The sequence below is a fragment of the Cololabis saira genome, chromosome 17 (genome assembly GCF_033807715.1).
Source record: "Cololabis saira isolate AMF1-May2022 chromosome 17, fColSai1.1, whole genome shotgun sequence".
Taxonomy (NCBI): Eukaryota; Metazoa; Chordata; class Actinopteri; order Beloniformes; family Belonidae; genus Cololabis; species Cololabis saira.
This window is the reverse complement of record NC_084603.1, coordinates 20268408-20287136: the sequence shown is the minus strand read 5'-3', so window position 1 is coordinate 20287136 and position 18729 is coordinate 20268408. Positions and strand designations below refer to the sequence as shown.

The 18729-nt window shown below is 39.9% G+C and overlaps 1 protein-coding gene across 1 annotated transcript in view; it reads left to right on the top strand.

Moving 5' to 3' along the window:
- The window catches only part of LOC133463269 (leucine zipper putative tumor suppressor 2 homolog), a 51522-nt gene that overhangs the window by 6264 nt on the left and 26529 nt on the right, over window positions 1–18729 (top strand). Inside the window, exon 2 of the mRNA XM_061744713.1 lies at window positions 16412–16518. The gene's annotated coding sequence lies outside the window, so the exon portion shown is untranslated. The remainder of the gene's footprint in view (window positions 1–16411; window positions 16519–18729) is intronic.

Genomic DNA, 18729 nt, shown 5'->3' with positions numbered 1-18729 from the left:
TATCTCAGTGAATAACAAACACCTGTTTCCTTAATAATGCGTGAGCGATTGATTAAGTTGTCGGCCGATTCGGCTCTATTGGAAACATGATTTGTGCCAGCGAGGGAAACAAAACATTAATTATTGATCACAGATAAAAGCCCATCAGCTGCAGATGGAGCTGCTAAGCTGTTGTTTCTTCATAAACCCTGCTCCAGTTGGACCGAATCAGAGGATTTTTTGCCCGTGACACTGTGAGCTTATAACGTGATTGGAGATCTGTTGACACCCAGTTGTTTGGACATGTGTTTTGTTCGTAAAGTAGATTTCCTGCACTCTGTGGGCCAGTTTCTTCCCCCCTGTGCGTGTTTTGCTCAGCAGAGTGAAGCCAGCTTGGAGGATGCATCTGCCAGATGACCTCGGCGCGGAGTGCGTACCACCCGGCGCCCCACCCCCTTCCTGCATCATCTGACCAGCTCGGTCTAACTGTGGTCGGTTGAAGATGAGGGCGTTGGGAAGTATTAACCATAAGAAAAGCATTTACATCCAAGCCTCAGACTGTATCTTTCGGGCGTTATCATGGGTCCAGTCCCCTCTTTAATTGGTGACAGATGTCTTTCCTGCATCGTCCATGGCTCCAGTCTCCGTTCTCATGCGCACATGCTGGGCTACGATGCTCCCAGGATTCTTCTGGGAGCATCTGGGATGCTGTCCCAGATCTTGGTAACCCAACTCCCACCACCCTCTCATCCAAGCCGGCCCTGATCCTTCAGCCAGCCTGCAGTCTGACTCCGTGCTTTTGAAAGTACTGGCAGATTTCAGACATACTTGTGGTGGAAGGAGTGATGCTGTTGGCCAGTGCCAGCTCAGACGGGCTCAGACTGACAGAAATGAATCCTGAAGGTGTTGTGTGACTGCATGTCACAACATCTTTGCCTGCTTTGCATTATCCTGCAGAGAATTGGTTCTGGGTGGGGTAGGGGGGGTAGGGGGGGGGGCGTTGTCCATCTGCTAAATGAGATTTCTTGGAAATGAGACATAGAATGAATAGAAGGAAAAAACAGGATTTGTCTTGCGGCTGATCAGCAGGAAAGTGAAATCAAGTCCTCAGCATGAGATGTACAGTGTGTGTGTGTGTGTGTGTGTGTGTGTGTGTGTGTGTGTGTGTGTGTGTGTGTGTGTGTGTGTGTGTGTGTGTGTGTGTGTGTGTGTGTGTGTGTGTGTGTGTGTGTGTGTGTGTGTGTGCAGCTGAATATAAAGTGCACTGTATGAAACAAAGAGTCCAGCCTTCCTTCTTAACACATGCATGCGTCCTCAAGCCTCCTTCAGCTTCCCTGTAAGATTTGACATTCAAAAGAAGTATTGTCCAAATAAACCTTTTGATATTCATATTATTATGAATGGGCTGGACAAGCGTGAAGCTTTCTAGTTTGGGGTCTGAATGACGCCCCCCCCTCAGCGTTCTCTGGGCCCAGACTGTGGGAGACAGAAGTAGGTCAAAGTTTAGTGAAGCGTCACGTCTGAACAGGGGAACCAGCGAGGTGGAGAGGGGGGTTAAAAGGCGTCGTTAGTACCAGGAACATCTTCCCAACAGATGGAATGGGTCTCATTTAGTTTTAATCATCTAATACTTTCATAAAGCGTTAATGAATAATTGACGGATAATCCACAGATAAGTAATAAACCGTTAATAACGCATATATATTGGTTTTACTTTCTGAAGACAGGGTAAAACAAACTCTCAGATGAATAGGGAAGAGGAATGTTTGTTTACTTTTAAAGGTTCAGTAAATACAGTTCTGCTCGCTGATATGACAGCAAACAACAGGCTGTTGGAGTAACAGAGATCCCAACCAGAGAGCAAATTGAGCAAACCCCCCCGTCGCTCCGTGTGGGTTGGACTCGCAGCGTCTCTGGTCTGTGTTGTGGCAGCTGGGCCCAAGTGTGTGCATGCTCGTGCATATGGATGCTTCCCCTGCAATCAGGAGCATTTTGCTGGAGGCAGATTTTCAAAAATTTCCTTGAGAGACAAAACAGTTGTTTTTTGACTATAAGCCTTCCCACAAACGGAGGGAGGACAGTATTTTCTGGCTCTATGACAGTTAAACTCCGTGAAATGTGCGCACGTGTTTTGCATTTCAACGATGAACCTGATGAAACAACCACAAATATGACATTACATAAATGTGTAAACTTGCTTAAGCAAAGCTGCTGCAGTTATTTCCACAGTGCAGACTCCTCCAAGTGCCAGTGATGTTTTTATTTTTTTATTTATCCTTTATTTATACAGATAAAACACTTGAGTCCGAAGACTCATTTTCAAGTGTGACCTGTTCACATCCACACAGTTGCATAAAACATAAAAATGAGTATGTATGTTAATATCTCCAAGCACAAATATATGTATAATATACATGTCCAGCTAAGGTGAGAATAGTTTTTGTTGTGAAAATACAGTAGATCTGCAGGTATTAACTTGAGACACAGCTTCGTTTTATGTTTCAAAATAATCCCACAGTCTGTGAGTTAAGTCATACTAATCATCACATCACAAGACAAGTCACCAACAAGATTCTTTGAAAGCTTTTCAATTACCTCATAAACATTCAGCCATTTTAAAAACAACATCAGAAGCAAGTAGGTTTTAACAAGTTATTGTTATCAATTACTAATACATTGACAAAACTCTCTTTATTAATAATAAATGATAATAAGATATAATAATATGTATAGATTATTGCACTTCACACTGGACCCCGGTCTGTTATTGTCTAAATATGATAAAAGGGTCTTAGGATTCTGTAGATTTACAACAGTATGATCTGAAACTAAAGCAGGAGGCGACGAGTTAACATTTGGAGGTTTTCAAATAGGGCTGTGCTTCAGTAGCGTTACTCGATAGGTTTTCGTCCTCATATGAGAATCATTACAGATAACCAGCTTGCTCGTGATATCAGTTATTAGTAAAACCCTACCAATACCAACCCTTTCCTGGAATGTTAAAGTTAGTTTACTTTTCATCTGATTTACAGTCCTGCTCTACAGTAGCGTCAACAATCTCCTTTATGAATATCTATGTTGATGTCAAAGAGTAAATAGACCAAACAAAGCAAACACATGCTGAAATGTGAGTCCAAAGCCCTAAAACATGAAGCTTCTTTTTAATCTATGCAGAGTGTTACTAATCGGTAAAGTCTTAATTACTTTTAACTTTTGCCCTTTTATTTTGCAAAGCCATCTTATGTTTTCCTGTTAGACGAATGATTTGTGGGTTACGTACTGGCACACTGATGGGTGGCCTGACATTTATAAGCACTTTCCCCAGTCACGTTGAACCTTGTGAATACTTGAGCAGATTAGGATGTCTGGGCTGACAAAAGGTCAGACCGCTGGGTTAAAGTTTAGCTCAGCAGAATTGACAGACAGGGCTTTTGTTTTACACATGATTAAAGTGTTCTATTGTATTGTTATTGTTATTAATAATTAATTTTTTGATGAGTCACGTTTTGAGCTCTTTAAAGAGACGGTATCACCTGTAATCACTGCTACTGGCTGGGCTCGGAGCTTCCTTTCCCCTCATAAGTCAAGTCGAGTGTCATCATCAATGATAAAGTTAAAAAAATGATAAAAAAAAAAAAAAAGTTAAAAAATGATAAAGTTTATTATGATGAGAAAACTATCCTGGTCATTGATCAGGATAGTTTTAATGTGGCCATGCAATGGCATGAAAGCCACTAAAAACAGAAATTCCAATACATATGCATTTTGATATAGCAGCAGATGTTCGTCTTCTTGTGTGCAGGTGTGTGTGAAAATGAAAGTGTCCTCCACCAGTCCTCCTTGGCAGTCCGATTAAATATCCATCCATCCATTTTCTATACCCGCTTTATCCTTTCCAGGGTCACAGGGGTCTGCTGGAGCCTATCCCAGCTAATTACAGGTGAGAGGCCGGGGTTCACCCTGGACAGGTCACCAGTCCATCGCAGGGCCACATATACAAACAACCAGACACACTCACACTCAAACCCACGGGCAATTTAGAATCACCAATTAACCTAATGCAGGTTTTTGGACTGGGAGAGAAAGCCGGAGTACAGACTCCAAACAGAAAGACCCCCACCAGGCTCGGGAGTCGAACAAGGAACCTTCTTGCTGTGAGGCAAGCCACCGTGCTGCCCGATTAAATATATAAATAATAAAAAACAAAAGCTAATTGAAAATGCCTAAGTACTGGTAATAATCTGCTTTTGCAGCATAATCCTAACCAAATAGGGATGGATACGGGAAACCAACAGCTTAACACAGGACAATATGTTGTTTCATACAACATAGTGGAGAAATCTTTCCATAGTTCTTACAACCGTTGGAGAAAATATCTTTTGTCCATCATCCACCCCTGGATTAACAGCTGCATTTGTAGTTCATGTAAATGTTTAGTTAGTTTCCCTGCATGAGAGGGCTGGCATCTATAACACAACTGGAAGACGACTGGTCAGCGTGACGCAGCTTCACAGCGCCGGGCCTAGACGATGCAAGTGAACATTGATTGATGGACTTGGTTGAAAATATCATCATTATGAGGAAAAAGTCATTTAAAAATGTTTTTTATTAACGTTGGCCTTTACACGTCTAAAGTAAACATTGAGGAATGGCGTGACAACGAAGCCCAGGATTTACTGAGATTATATGCAGTGGAGGAACGATAACATGATTGTCACTTGTCTGCCATCCACCAGCTGATGATTATTATCCTACCTGGGGTCAGGGAACAGTCAGGGAGCTGTTTGCTCTGAAAGTGCCATTGAGCTCAGATTTGTGGAGATGAAGTCTGTATTTCACTACCGTCCCAACTGTCTCAACAACATTACTACTGTTTATTTGCTTTCTGCTGGTCGGCCTGTGTTTGAAAATCAAATGATGATATGAGCTCAAAGTAAGAGAAAGAGGGTTGCAGTTTTTCCTGGGAGGTTCTTTGCAATAAAACCATGAATTATAAAATGGCTCATCTGCTGCGTCTCAGACTCGGGCTCATTGTCAGCGTGCAGGATTTTCTGGTGTGTGGAGTTAAACTATCACTGTAGTTTGCTGTCAAGGATCAAACAGACAGATTAAGGTGGAGACAGAGCGGTTTGCAGGGGTACTGTAGCCGCGGCAGATGCAGGGATGAACAGATGAAATGAGGCCAGTGTCGTCCTGTCTCATTTACTATGCAGGGTTGGGAGGGGATTAGCCTCACTTACATAACTCCATCTCCCCCCAGTGGAAGCCTAACCCCCTAACACATACACTCATGATTTCAGAAGATAAGTGGAAAGATGTGAAAGATTGGTGCTGGCATGTTTGTTGTTATCTTTTTTTTGTGTATAATTTAATATCTCTTCAAAACAAACTAAGTTGAAACAGAAGACAGAAGGAGGCTGAATATGGGGAGATCACAAAAAGATAGGGAGTTGATGACAAGAGAGACAAACGTCAGGAATTGAAAGACTCAGACAACAGAAGATGACTTTGATTCCCAGCTGTGGAAATAAAATGCAGATGAAGCAAAATGAAACAGAGGAAACAGGAGGAAAATGGGGGGAAGGGGTTGAGTGTTTGGGGAGGATGAGATATGCTATTTATAGTTTATCCCTGCTGTTGGGTTAGACCGCTTGGCCCAGTGCAGCACAGCTCAGCATCCATGTCAGTCCTCACGTCAGTGTTAATTAACAGTACGCATAGCCTATATACAAATACATGTTAAAACCGTGAGGGTGTCAACAGACTATGGGGCTGGAAAACATGCGATTTCATAGTTAAAAATTGTGATGGTGATATTACCAGAAATGTATTAACAAATATTTTTGTTTTTGGAGTCAGCTTCTTTATGCTTTTCATCTTAAGATCGACCCGACCGGTTTCTTTATCCAAGTTTTCTTTGCTCATCTCTTTCCCTTCTATCATCATATAGCTCATAACTCTTCATTTAAGGGTCTAAACTGGCATCTTGGGCAAACATATTATTGACATTTAGAGTGTGAATCCATGCTATTCAGAATAAAATAGCCCACCATTTACTTATTACAATGTTTTTGCGATACTGACATTGCACATGTTGATATTGCAGTAACCATGCATTTTTATATCTATTGTGCAGCCCTAAAATTAACTGCCCTATAAAAACTCAGGTATTATGAACTCTGCCACTGAAGTGTAAATAAAGGGAAATTGCACACCGTCACATCTGTGTGTGACAGAGAGATGCTGACAGGTACACTTACCAGTCCAACACCATGGAGGGAATCTGCATCACACTCAGTTTAGTGAGAAAAAACTTTTTTGTGCAGCAGTGCACTTTCAAGAGCAATGGATTGAACAGTGTCATCCACATTTTTTATTTCTACTAAATTAATTAGCACACCATCTCTGTGTCCTTCATTTTATGTATTTATTTTTTTCACTGATTAACTTTGCACGTCTGTGCTCTCCTGATGTTGGCGCTTGCTCATTTGTACAGCTGCAGGCGCATGTGCAGGTGAATGCATGTGTTTCAGGCAGAGACGGTTGTTGACTGATCTCAGTCTAACTGTGGGCATCCCCTCTGGCTGACTGATGACTCATTATTGCCCTTGTTTATTATTCTTGCTACAGGCAAATGCACACAAATGAACATGATTTAACAACATCGATGTTCCCAAATTAAGATGATAAACTTTTTAAAAAACATTTACACTTGAGGTTCACTTGAAAGTAGTTTAAAGACAACATATCAACTGTTGAAACAGAAATACTGTTGATTTGAGTCACAGGAGTGTAGGTGTGTGAAAGCATGCTGACTCTGATCTGACATTATCAATCCCAGATACAAACACATTTCTGATTGTAGAGTACAGCACATGCTCAGTTTTGAACTTGAACTTCCTGTGTACGGACACTGAGATTTTCACTGACTGATATTTATTCTCAAAGTAAGAACAACTGTTTGTTTTATGTGACCACTTCTGAGTATAATGTCTAATACATTACATTGTCCATGACATCAATTACCTTTAGACATATTCATTTGCTCCTAGATGCATTAACATCAACATTATGCTTTCAAAAGATCTGTGAATTTATCCGAGAAACTTAACTCACAGACGAGGGAAGTTTTTAAATAGTTTAGCTCTTTCCATTTATTTTCTCCTATATTCACATTAAAAAAGCTATACAAGACATTCTTTGAGCATCATTAATCCTAAACTGCTTGTTAACACGCACTTATATTTTTTCTATACATTTAAAAGGCTCGGTCTCTTCAGGATGTTTCTTTGTGTTTATAACTTAGTGCCTTTTTTTTGCATTCTACAACATTTGAAAACATTTTTCTTCAGTGTTTTCAAATCTGCTCCCGGTTTCTGACTTTTGATACATTTTAAATTTTCAACTAATTTTCAGATTTTTCTTTCTCGTTACATTTTTGGTTCATTGAATTTTTTACACACTTTTTTTAGGGGAATATGCAGAAGCAGGGGTGGTTTCTTGCTTGTTTGGAACTGTGCTCGACTGTCCACATCAAAGTTTGAAAACTGCCAAATTATATATCAATGTATTTTTGCAGGGACTATTAAATCTGAAGTTGATTTTATCATAGTAATAATAATGGATTTGATTTATATCGCCCTTTTCTGGACACTTTTCTGCTCACAATGGTTCCACTATTCATTCACTCCTCATTCATACTTGGTGGTGGTAAACTACACATGTAGCCACAGCTGCCCTGGGGAAGACTGATGGAAACGGCCTCTCCGACCACCACCAGAACATTCATACAACACTCACACACCAGCGATGCCCTCACTGGAGGCAAGGAGGGTGAGGTGTCTTGCCCAAGGACACAATGACAGATGACTGGGGGCATGGGGTTTCGAACCACCAATCCTTCGATTATTGGATAACCCATTCTACCACCTGAACCACTGTTGTATTAATGAGTCCACTATGGGAAACATTGCACAGGAAGATACTGTTGCAGTCTGGAGGCGAGGCAGTGAGTTCATGGAGCAGTCTCAGGGTTGCACAGGACTTTTTTTGTCTCTTCCGTTCCTGCCTTGGCTCACCCTCCTCCATCAACACACTTACTGTGAATGCACATTCATGAACACCCCAAAATGTGAGCATTCATTATATATACATGTGCAACCATCTGCAGTGAGACACATAGTCACTTTTAGAAGCAGAACCTGGAATAGAATGAATAACCATGAATAGAATTGAGGCAAATAACCCAATTCATTTATTCTTTAAGTTGTTATTTTTGGTCTATAGTAGTAGGTGGATGCTGTAAAACAGTAATGAGCTGTAAACTTCTCCGTTTACTGCAGCTGACGTCCTGAAAGCAGCAGCCCCTGTGTGTTGCATGTGTTCCTGGAACATAAATGCAGCTCTCTGGAGTAGTTGCCCCCTGCCTGTGCTGCAGCAGCAGCAGCAGCATGGTCCCTCTGCTTTCAGCTAAGACTGAGAAAATCTGTGCTCTGAAAAGGGTTTGAGATTGGAAAGGAAAGGCTAAAGACAGGGAGGCTAAGAGTAATAAAAGAAAAGACAAAGTGCTGGGATGAAAAGAAATGATCTACATCCTCCAGAGCAAAACAGACAAAGGCTGAGACAAAGCTTTCACCTCCAGGGTAAATCAAAATAAAATTCCTAAGTCTTTCTTTTCCATTTGTTCGTTTTCACTCCTGTGCCTCTGTATGTTCACCTTTTGCTCCTCCTGCTCATATCTCACCATTTCCCTGCAGAAGACCCTCATTATTCAACAGCTGTCAGAGAACATGCTGCCTCATCATTTGTAAGCCTTTCAGTGGTCTGCTGTGGCCAAGCTACAGCTGCTCCTCTTAAGATTAGTTTCAGAGCTGAACTTCACCCGCCGCTGCCTCGTTCCCTGATCTCATGACATCTTGTGTAATCTGGCCATGGGGAACAATTTAAGATCTTAGAGAAATGCAACAAGGTACACGGAAAGTATGTGACAAAGATGTGTCCTCAGATTATGCATTAGACGTTTAGATATTTTTAGAGATATTTAAAGCTAATTTGGTAATGTGGAAATGATCAATATAAAGTTAACACAATTAAGAATAAAACAACTTTAAATAGATAAACCTCCACCGTTGCCCTGATGCTGTCTTTCTCTGAGTTGATCTTATGGTCTCTCATTTTGCTTACAATCCTTTTAGTTTTACCTCTGCATGCTCCTTTACCCCAACCTTAAAGAGTTAATCAATACAGTTGTTTTTTCCACTTTTTTCTATTCAACGTATTGAACTATGTTCCAGGATGGAGAATAGTCAAATTGTGATGGCTCTTTGTTTCCCTGTGTGTGTGTGTGTGTGTGTGTGTGTGTGTGTGTGTGTGTGTGTGTGTGTGTGTGTGTGTGTGTGTGTGTGTGTGTGTGTGTGTGTGTGTGTGTGTGTGTGTGTGTGTGTGTGTGTGTGTGTGTGTGTGTGTGTGTGTGTGTGTGTGTGTGCGTGTGCGTGCGTGTGCATGCATAAAACTCAAAGTTGATTGTTATTTAGGGAGGATTCAAAAGTAGGCTTGAGAAAAAAGTTTTATTCTTCGTTTGTCATGTTTTCTGTTAGTTTGCTTGACTTCCTGTTTTATTTTGAAAGTGTATTAGTAGTAATCCATTCACTGTCCTGCTCATCTCATCAGCTGCTCTCCCGATACCTTATCCTAGTCTCTCTACCTGCCTTTCTGCACTTTGTTCATTTCTCCTTGTGTTAGCTGCTTTCTTTCTTTTTCTTTCTTTTAAGAATTTTGTTTATGTTTTGTTGTCATGCATCGGGGGTGTTCTCCGGTCAAAAATAAAGGATTGTATGATCGAGTACTTTCCTGAAACCTTGACAGTTGTGGAGATGAGCTAAATATTATCCTTATTATTAATATGGTTTAACTTTTCTTTTTTGGTCTTTTGTGTTGTTTTTTGCTTATACTTCCTTTAATTTCAGAGGTAATTGTAGTTGTGTGTGAGTTGTTTTACAGATTTGACATAAGCAAATGTATCATGAGGAAATAAAACGGAGCATAATGATGGTGCAAGAAAGCAGTGTGTAGTCAGGGTTCCTGGTCACTTTTCAGACGTGATCTCATTCTTTGTGTAGCAAAGGACTATGTGAAGTCACTGTACAGGGAACAGTCCTCCAAAACCCTCTGAAAGTGGAACAATGAAAGTGAAAAGCCAAGACAAAGGCTGTAAAGGAAAACCTTTTCTTACTTTCACATCTTCCTTTTATTACGTCCACTGTCTTTTCTGGACGTTACGCACAGACGTTTTTATTTTTGTGAGCAAGACTCAGAATAGCTTTATATAGTTTATATAGTTGTTATTGTTTTATTTGGCTTCATGGACTAGATCAGTTCTGGGATCTTCCTGCTGGAATGTCTGAAGCAGATAAAAGCAGATGAGAGCAACATCAGTGAGAGAGAAGACAGTGATGGAGGCTGAGGCTGCTGGAGAGGTGGTGCTGGGGGTGAGGTGGGCAGCAAAGCGGCTTTTGGAGGAGGCAGCAAAAGGTAGGTTGGCAAAAGCAGCTTAAATAGCACGCTCTATATGAATACGTGGACAGGATTCAATATGCTGATGTGGGCTGGTGTTGAGATCAGCTCACTGAAATGGAGACTTACTCGGCATCGTGGTCTAGTAGCGTTAAACCAAACACCAGGAAACAACTAGATAAGTTATTTTCCTGTAAACATGTTAGAATGAAATCTGCTCAAATGTTGATCAGTCACAATAGAACCATGGAGGAAGTCAATAAAATTGGTTATCTTGTCACAAAGAACATTTTTCTTGGAAACTAAGGCCCAGACATACACACAGAGACGTTACCTGGACATGGACCGTCCATCTATCCACCAAGCATACCTCCACTAGATCCAGAGCTTTTTCAGATGTACTGTATCCATCTTGAAGTATCCATCAAGTGGTTTTATTGTTCTGTCTGCTCAGTGTGCTTTAGATTTTTACACTTAAACAGGAACACATTTGTAAAATCTACTAACCTGTTTAGATACTAGTATTTGTCTGTCTAGTTTCTGTGCCCTGACAGTGTGGTTCGCCGTCTGGCAAGTTTGTTAGATGAGAATGAGAGCTGCAATAAGAAAAAATCAAAAGAACTATATAAAACCCTTGTTTTTACTTTAATATTCTTTATATGAAAAAACTAATAATAATTTTTCCCATCTTTTGAATGTTGAACAGTTGTTCAAATCAAGCAATTCTGTTTGATTTTTTTCATGCTAGGTCTTACCAAGTACGACTTAAGTAAAAGGACAGTGAGATATATGAGTCAGTTGTTCTTAGTGTTTCTTTCCTGTGGTACTTTTGGCTCCCTCTGCTTTTAATACCTTCAGATAATACTTTTATACTTTTGAACAGGAGTTCATATTCATGCCATTTAACATTAGTAAGGAAATAGTGAGCTATAGCAGTAAAAAAAGAATAGATTTATAGGTACTTTTTTACCAAAGTAAAAGATCATAAAATGCCTTGTGCTGAAGTTTTGTGGTCATAGTTTTTAGATATTTCTGGATAAGGTGAAACTGATTTTATTTCCTTTTTTTTCACTAAATGAAGTTTGCAGTTTGTGATGTTCTCCGTTGTTACATAAGGTCAGAGTATGAGAGGAGTCCAGTCCTCACAGCTGCCAGATTTAGACAGGCTGCCCTCTAGTGATCGATTTTGGATCAACACTGAGGTTTGCATGAGCTCCCTGATCAGAAGTGAGGAGCAAGCCAACAGCACTGGACTTGAAAATTTACAGCGGGCAGATCTGTCAGAGCAACAGGGGTGAGCACAGTTCACAATGTTCTTTTCTTAACCCATGAGATGAATATCCCTCTTAAATCAGGAGCATTTGTCTTCAGCTGTAAGTGTAGAGGTCAGTGATTAACGTTGTTCTCTGTAATATAGCCAACTCTCTCTCCTTTCCTCGCTTACTCAGAGGATCAGAGGGACAGTTGCTTTTCATCGCTGCTCTGCACTCTTTTTCATGGTTCTGATGTCTGCCACCAAATCCCAGCTGAATAAAAGTCAGAAACTGAAGCAGCAAATCATGTTTTATGTATATGTGCTTACACAATGAAAGCAGGGAGGAAAGTGGGCCAAGCATCACACAGGGCATATTATGGCAACAAAGCAGCTTTCCACTTTCTTGAAAAAAAAAAAAAAGTGACAGCGGCTGCCGACAAAGTGCCGGGCACAGACAGGAGTGTTCACTTAATGACGGTGGGGGTAGAAGGAGTAATACAAAGGTGTATTACTTTACTGTACTGTTCCTGGGATGTTTTTATTTATTCTAGCTGCTTCTGGTCTGCAATTCATCCAGATTTTTCATATATATATATATATATATATATATATATATATATACAGGACTGTGTCAGAAAATTAGAATATTGTGATACAGTTCTTTAAGATTAAGATCCCCAGAATATTCAAATTTTTTGAGATAGGATATTTGAGTTTTCTTAAGCTGTAAGCCATGATCAGCAATATTAAAATAATAAAAGGCTTGCAATATTTCAGTTGATTTGTAATGAATCCAGAATGTATGACATTTTTTAATTACAGAAAATAGGAAGGACTTTATCACAATTCTAATTTTCTGAGACAGTCCTGTATATATATAATGTATATGTATGTGTTTAAATAATATATCTTTTTTTTTCCTGCCTTGGCCATAAATTGTGAAGGATACCAAGCTTTTGCAAAACCCACGTTTTCAGAATGACTGCGTTACCTGCCCCAACAATATACATTTTCAGTGCTGAAAGAAGGAATGAAACATTTTATTTCACCCTTTGTGCTCAGTGATAAGTTGTTATACTCAATGATGCTGTGTCCTTCTGATGATGAACTTTTATTTGACCAAAGATCTTTTACATTACATTAACAGTTACAGTAAGTGTTTGCGTGTGTGATTATGTATTTAATATCATTACAAGCATGGATATCGTGTTGGATAAAGTTCAGAGCTGAGGAAATGAGCTCATTGACCATTTAGTTGGTCATTAAAAAAATAAATTGCATTGATGATCAATAAAGTTATTTTTAAAGCGTTTTTTACACGCTGTTTTATTTGGTAGGTTGACACACAAAAAACAATAAGCCTATATATAATATTGGTGTCAGTTTAGTCTTGCAGCAGTTGCAATAATAATGATAGTATTCTGGTAATAATGATAATCATACGTCAGTTATGCTTCCTTTATCCTGCAGAGGGTTTCTGTAGTCTCGCTGCCTCAAAAGTTCACAAGGCCCACGTGGACAGGCAGACAAACACACACACCTGTGGCCACTTAAGATTCAAATATAACCCAACATGCATGTGTTTGGACTGTAGGCAGGAGTCGGGGGAGCCAGCACACACAGCCCCCAGCAGACCAGCTGCCGGCTGAGAGGCAACAGCGCCGACAACATTTCATTAAAGTTTGACTCATCAAAATACTGCAAGCTCCAAAGAAATAGAAGAAAAATAAACAAACCCTGATCAGTTCCTGGAATCCAGCTTTAGGTAGGAACACTGTGTGGTAAGCACGCAATGATAGTTTTTATGTAATTGCTTTTATTGTTTAGGTTTAGCATTCCCAGGGATTGTTAGGATTGTTGTTTGCAACGTGGACTCTCTTCTTTCCTTCTTTCTTTGAGCCATTTTCAAGAGACCTGTTTTACAGAATAAAAACATCACAATCAATTAATGATAAAAATAGTATAAAAAAATATGCAATTAAGTTCCTCAAACTCAAGAATTACATAAACATTAACTATATGGTAGTAAAACAAGCAGTCATTCAATTAAAACAGGAGAAAGTCCTTATACTCTGTTTTAGAAAGAGATAGCCACATTGCATGTTTATATTCCACAAAATATTACATTTAATTGAAAGTGACATCAGAGCTTTATGTTGTATTTTCTTTGTTGTTTTCTAACATTTTATAAACTAAATAGCAAAAATCAATCTTGCAAATCATTGAAAATTTACCAAAGCAGGAAAATAGTATCAATAGTAATACTAATACTGGATGACATCATGATACTCTCATATTTCCGTCCCCACTGCCCACTGCCACATGCAGAAAATGTGTGTAATATGGAATGAACTGAACATTTATCTTGTTCTGAAAGTCACCTTGTCGCGGATTTAGCCACGCCTTTCATGTGACGCCACAACTCCCCTCCAGCCTCGGTCCTTCTTCCCACATCAGGAGAGCATATTGTGCCTCTCCAAAATGAGGAGACATCGCCGAGTCATTCAGTAAGTGTAACATAAGACGCTCACTGATGAATAAATTGAGCCTGGCCATGAACACAAGACGTATAACCTTAATGACACCCTCAATCAAACTTAATACTGCAGTAACCCCCCTGAGAGTGCAATCCTGAATCACAGCATCGTGGTCCTGACTTAAAGTGTCACCCCTGCAGTGAACACAAGCTGCTGTTGCAGTGTGATCTATCTACCGCCGATATAATGGATTATAATCTCTATCTAATCTGCTCCTATTAGTTTCTGTTGGTCCATCATAGAGAGTGAGAGCTCATATCCTGATTAGAGACGGGGCACAGAACAGAGGTTTGTGTGCATGTCTCTGCATACATGAATGTGTGCATGTGTTTTCCATCAGCAAATGTGGCAGAAATCCTTACTGCATTAAAGGTCAGGTTATGTGACCTTGCAGAAGGTTTCATTAAATAAAAACCGTATGTGTGTGTATCAACGAGGGTACACTTACTAAGTTTCTTCTTCTTCTTTCTTCTTTCATTAGAATGAAAAATAATCTGTTTAAAGATGGCAGGACATCTGTTGTGTCACTGATTCTACCCCCTAACATGACCTCTGAGTTCCTTTGGGAACACCTTGACCCCATTCCTCCCCTCTGTCAGGGTGGACTGACACCCCCACCCCATCTTTCCCCCTGCTGCTGCTTTACTTGATGTTTTCATGGTAACTACAGAAATAGACCATCAAATCAGGCTTAAAACAATCATCTAATAGCAAAATCACAGTTGCCACTTCAATCGGTTGAACCTTGGCCTGACCTGACCTGCAGTTTTATGGAAATCCCTTCATAGGATGTCGGATGTCGGATAGACAAGCACAATTTGATTTAATGCATGTTCTATGCTGAGGATTTTTTTAGTTTTGGATTTTGGTCAGTTGTGTGGTTATTTTCAGAAAAAAAGGGCTGATGAGATCAGATCAGAGGCCAAACAGTGGTGTGGTGGTTTGTGCTGTCGTCTCAAACAAAGAGGCTCCCTCCCTGAGTTATCAGGAGAAAACTGTGTCCAACCTGTATTGTGTTAGTCATCACTAACATCTAACTCCTTGTTTATTTTTTTGTCTTCTGTGCCGGATGCTCGTGGGACATCATGTCAAGATCAGCCAGATGTATTTTAAACAGTTCAGCTTTCAATTTTGCTTTTTGCTGCACATTCTTTGCAGAGTTTTGGACATGTTGTTTGGATCATCATTGGATTCTGGTTTGCTTTAGCTCAGTGGTTTTTCCCTACATGCCCCTTGCCTTTATAAGTTTAAGTCTTTGCCTTTTCGATTTTACCTGTCTGCATCTCTTACTTTATTTTTTTTATTCTGTATTATTCTTGGTTGTTAACGCTGATACTGTAATGTTAAATGTAAAATTTAACTGCTGTCCCCAGCACTGATGTGCAAATCTTATGTAACACTAACTGTATTTGCTCATGAAAACCTACTTCAACAGCAACTTTTCTCTGCCGCCAAAACAAATCAAACTGTCTTTATCCTTCCAATCTGTTTATTAAAGCTGTGAAAGAGTCCAGTCAGCATGTGTTTGTGGTGAGGTGACACAAATGACCCCGGCAACAGGAATGTGAAGGCAACGATCAATATTGTATCATTTATCAGACAGTAATAAGCTTGCTGATGACATCACTGGATAACAGAATACACAGGTAGTGGGGACGAGAGGAAAAGAAGGGCTAATACTGAAACGTTTTAATAAAAATTAATTTGTATTTTGGAAATTTTAAGAGACGGTGCTGCAGACGGGGACAGCATGATGGTTCCCAGTTTGATACCTGCAAAGAGATTGCTTATTCGATCTATTATCTTTTTTTAAATTTATTTGCCCCTTCATTTTGAATTTCCTCCTTCTTTTTTGCAGCACTGAGGTCATAGTTTTAAATAGTATGTAAACATGTGGAGCAGGGAGTACATGCGTAAAAGAGAGTGGATGTTTTGTACTTGACCTTTTTGGTTTTAATTTTCATCCAGCACCAAAGGCCAGACAGACTCGGTTTTCATCTTTCCAGTGTCGTGTTTGTGGAAAGACATCATAGCAGATACTGAAGAGATTGCAAACTTGGTGTCCTTAAAGTAAACAGATTATCATTAATACTTTTTTTTGTTTGTTTTTGTTTTATTTTTTTCTCAGGGTAAAGAAGACACCCAGAGGAGAGTGAGGTCCTGGGATGAGAGCTCTTTGCCATTCCACCATTTCTCCCAGACCTCCAGGAGGAGTACGCTGGGTGACACACTGAGGTAAAGAACCACACTAAAGAAATAAAACTCCTTCTGCAGACAAAGCCTTTCTTTGATGACGCTGACCTTCAGTATTTGCTGACTCAAGAATCCCCCACTCCTCCTACCGCTCTTATTCCTACTCCCTTTCTCACCCTCCCATTGTGAGTTTTGCTCTTTTTCCCTTGTGTCTTCTGGGGAATTGAGGACAGTGATCAATGCACTGACTTGGTGCTGGCTAACTTTAAAGTCACTCACTGTGATTATTTATCCTCACAGATGCACACTTATTTATGGACGGGGGGGCAATGGCTTGTTTGAAGAGTCTGGTTAGGGATTAAGTTTGGAGATGGATAGCAGTTGGTGGGTGACACAGGAGAGGAGGGAGTAGTGGAGGAGATGAGGGGTCAAGGGGTCAGAAATTTGCAACGGAGTCCAGGTTGCACCATATGACGGCTGTAGATACCTCACAGGAAGCAAGAAAGCCATTTGTGTGAATGTTTTGAACAAATATGCAAACAGTACCCTAAATTCCAGCTTTTTGCAAATAATAATACACAAAATACATTTTTTTTCAGCCTGATAAACTTCTTGTTTTTGCTGTTTCAGGCAAAGAGCAGTGATGCTACATTGTGTCCTGACATTAACTCCTTATCGCATCTGTCAACTCAAGGCCTGACGGCAAAGGGCAGTGTGTATAAGATTTGAGGGCGATAATAATGTGTGGTCGACACAACAGCAGCAGCTGTCTTCCTCTTGCGTTTCCACCATATCCATTACAGATCCTCTGCCTTACTCAGTGTTTTTTCCAGTCCAGCGCAGCCCGTGCCAGCCCAGCTGTCCCCTTCCTTCATTTTCTGTCCCAAAACACTTACCACCACGTGTGATGGAGGCTCACTTTCAAAATAATGTCTGTCTTTTAAGGCAAAGTTACATTGACATTGTTTTCGCATCATTGTGCTTGCAGATCTAATGTAAAAGTGCATATTGGTTATAAATAATCACCAAACTTTACAATCTATCCAAACTTTATGATGCCCACTGCATCAAAACGTGCCATTAACTCTTATGGGCTGTTTACAAATGTCTCAGTTGATTGCAGGGTTACTGACAGTGCAGCGATTAAAAATAAAAATTAAAGAGCATCTACCTTTAATCTCTCAATAATATCATTATTTCCCATAAATTGTTTCATGATTAAGTTCATAAATGCTTTAAATGTCACATTATTTCATCATAACTCATTTTCAACCAACTGGATAAGAGTGTCTTTAACATTTATGTCCTATTTCTAACATATATATCCTTTCCTATGTTTCTTTCCATTCCTCCAAGTATCCAATAATTATTGATTTAATTTTGTGCCTTCAAATCTTCCAGAAACCTGAGCAGAAATTGCAACAGTTTCTTTTCCAACTTAGTTTAAAGGTCACCTGGTGGCAGCTGAAATAGGCTCCAGTCCCAGAGACCCTGAACAGGATAAAGCAAGTATAGAAAGTGGATAGATGGAACTTCTTTTATTTATTTATATTATATTTATAGATAGACTGATGGATAGATATTGTGAAGGTTTAACGTGTCCTTCTGGGTTGATGCATGCAAAGGGAAGGTTATTATTAACTGTTCTGAGGATGAAAGAGAAGCTTTTGCCGACTCACCCAAATACACACACATAGAAACAACTCAAAACAAAAGCTTTCTGGTGTTTTTTTGTTTTGTTGTTGTTTTTCAGCCTGTTGACCTGGGTTGTGTTAATGGCAGTAAAGTGCCAAGTCAGAGTACAGACGTGGGTTCTCTTTTCTCTCCTTTTATACCACCGTGGGACTCGGCAGAGGGAGGTATCGGGAAGTTCCAGTAAACAGAAAGGGCACACACAGATGTAGAAACACACACAGCATTATTCACTCCTCCTACTGGTTTTCCATGGCCACGCTCAGCAGTACACCAAGATCGGTCAGTATTGTGAGACATAAAGGTGCAGTTATGTTGATGAATTAGTGCTGAAACTAAATGACTACCACGTGCACACCTCCACAGCTTTCATAGTGACAGTTTAAGGCACGTTTGCCATGGTGACCATCTTATTTTTATGTTGTAATTTGCATTGAAAACAAATTTAATGGAAACAGCAGACCGCATTGTGATATTAAAGGTTCGGCCATGTATTCATAGATCTATTATCAGTCCTGTCAAACCTATGGGGCTCCACTGGAACATGTTCACGCTGTCAGT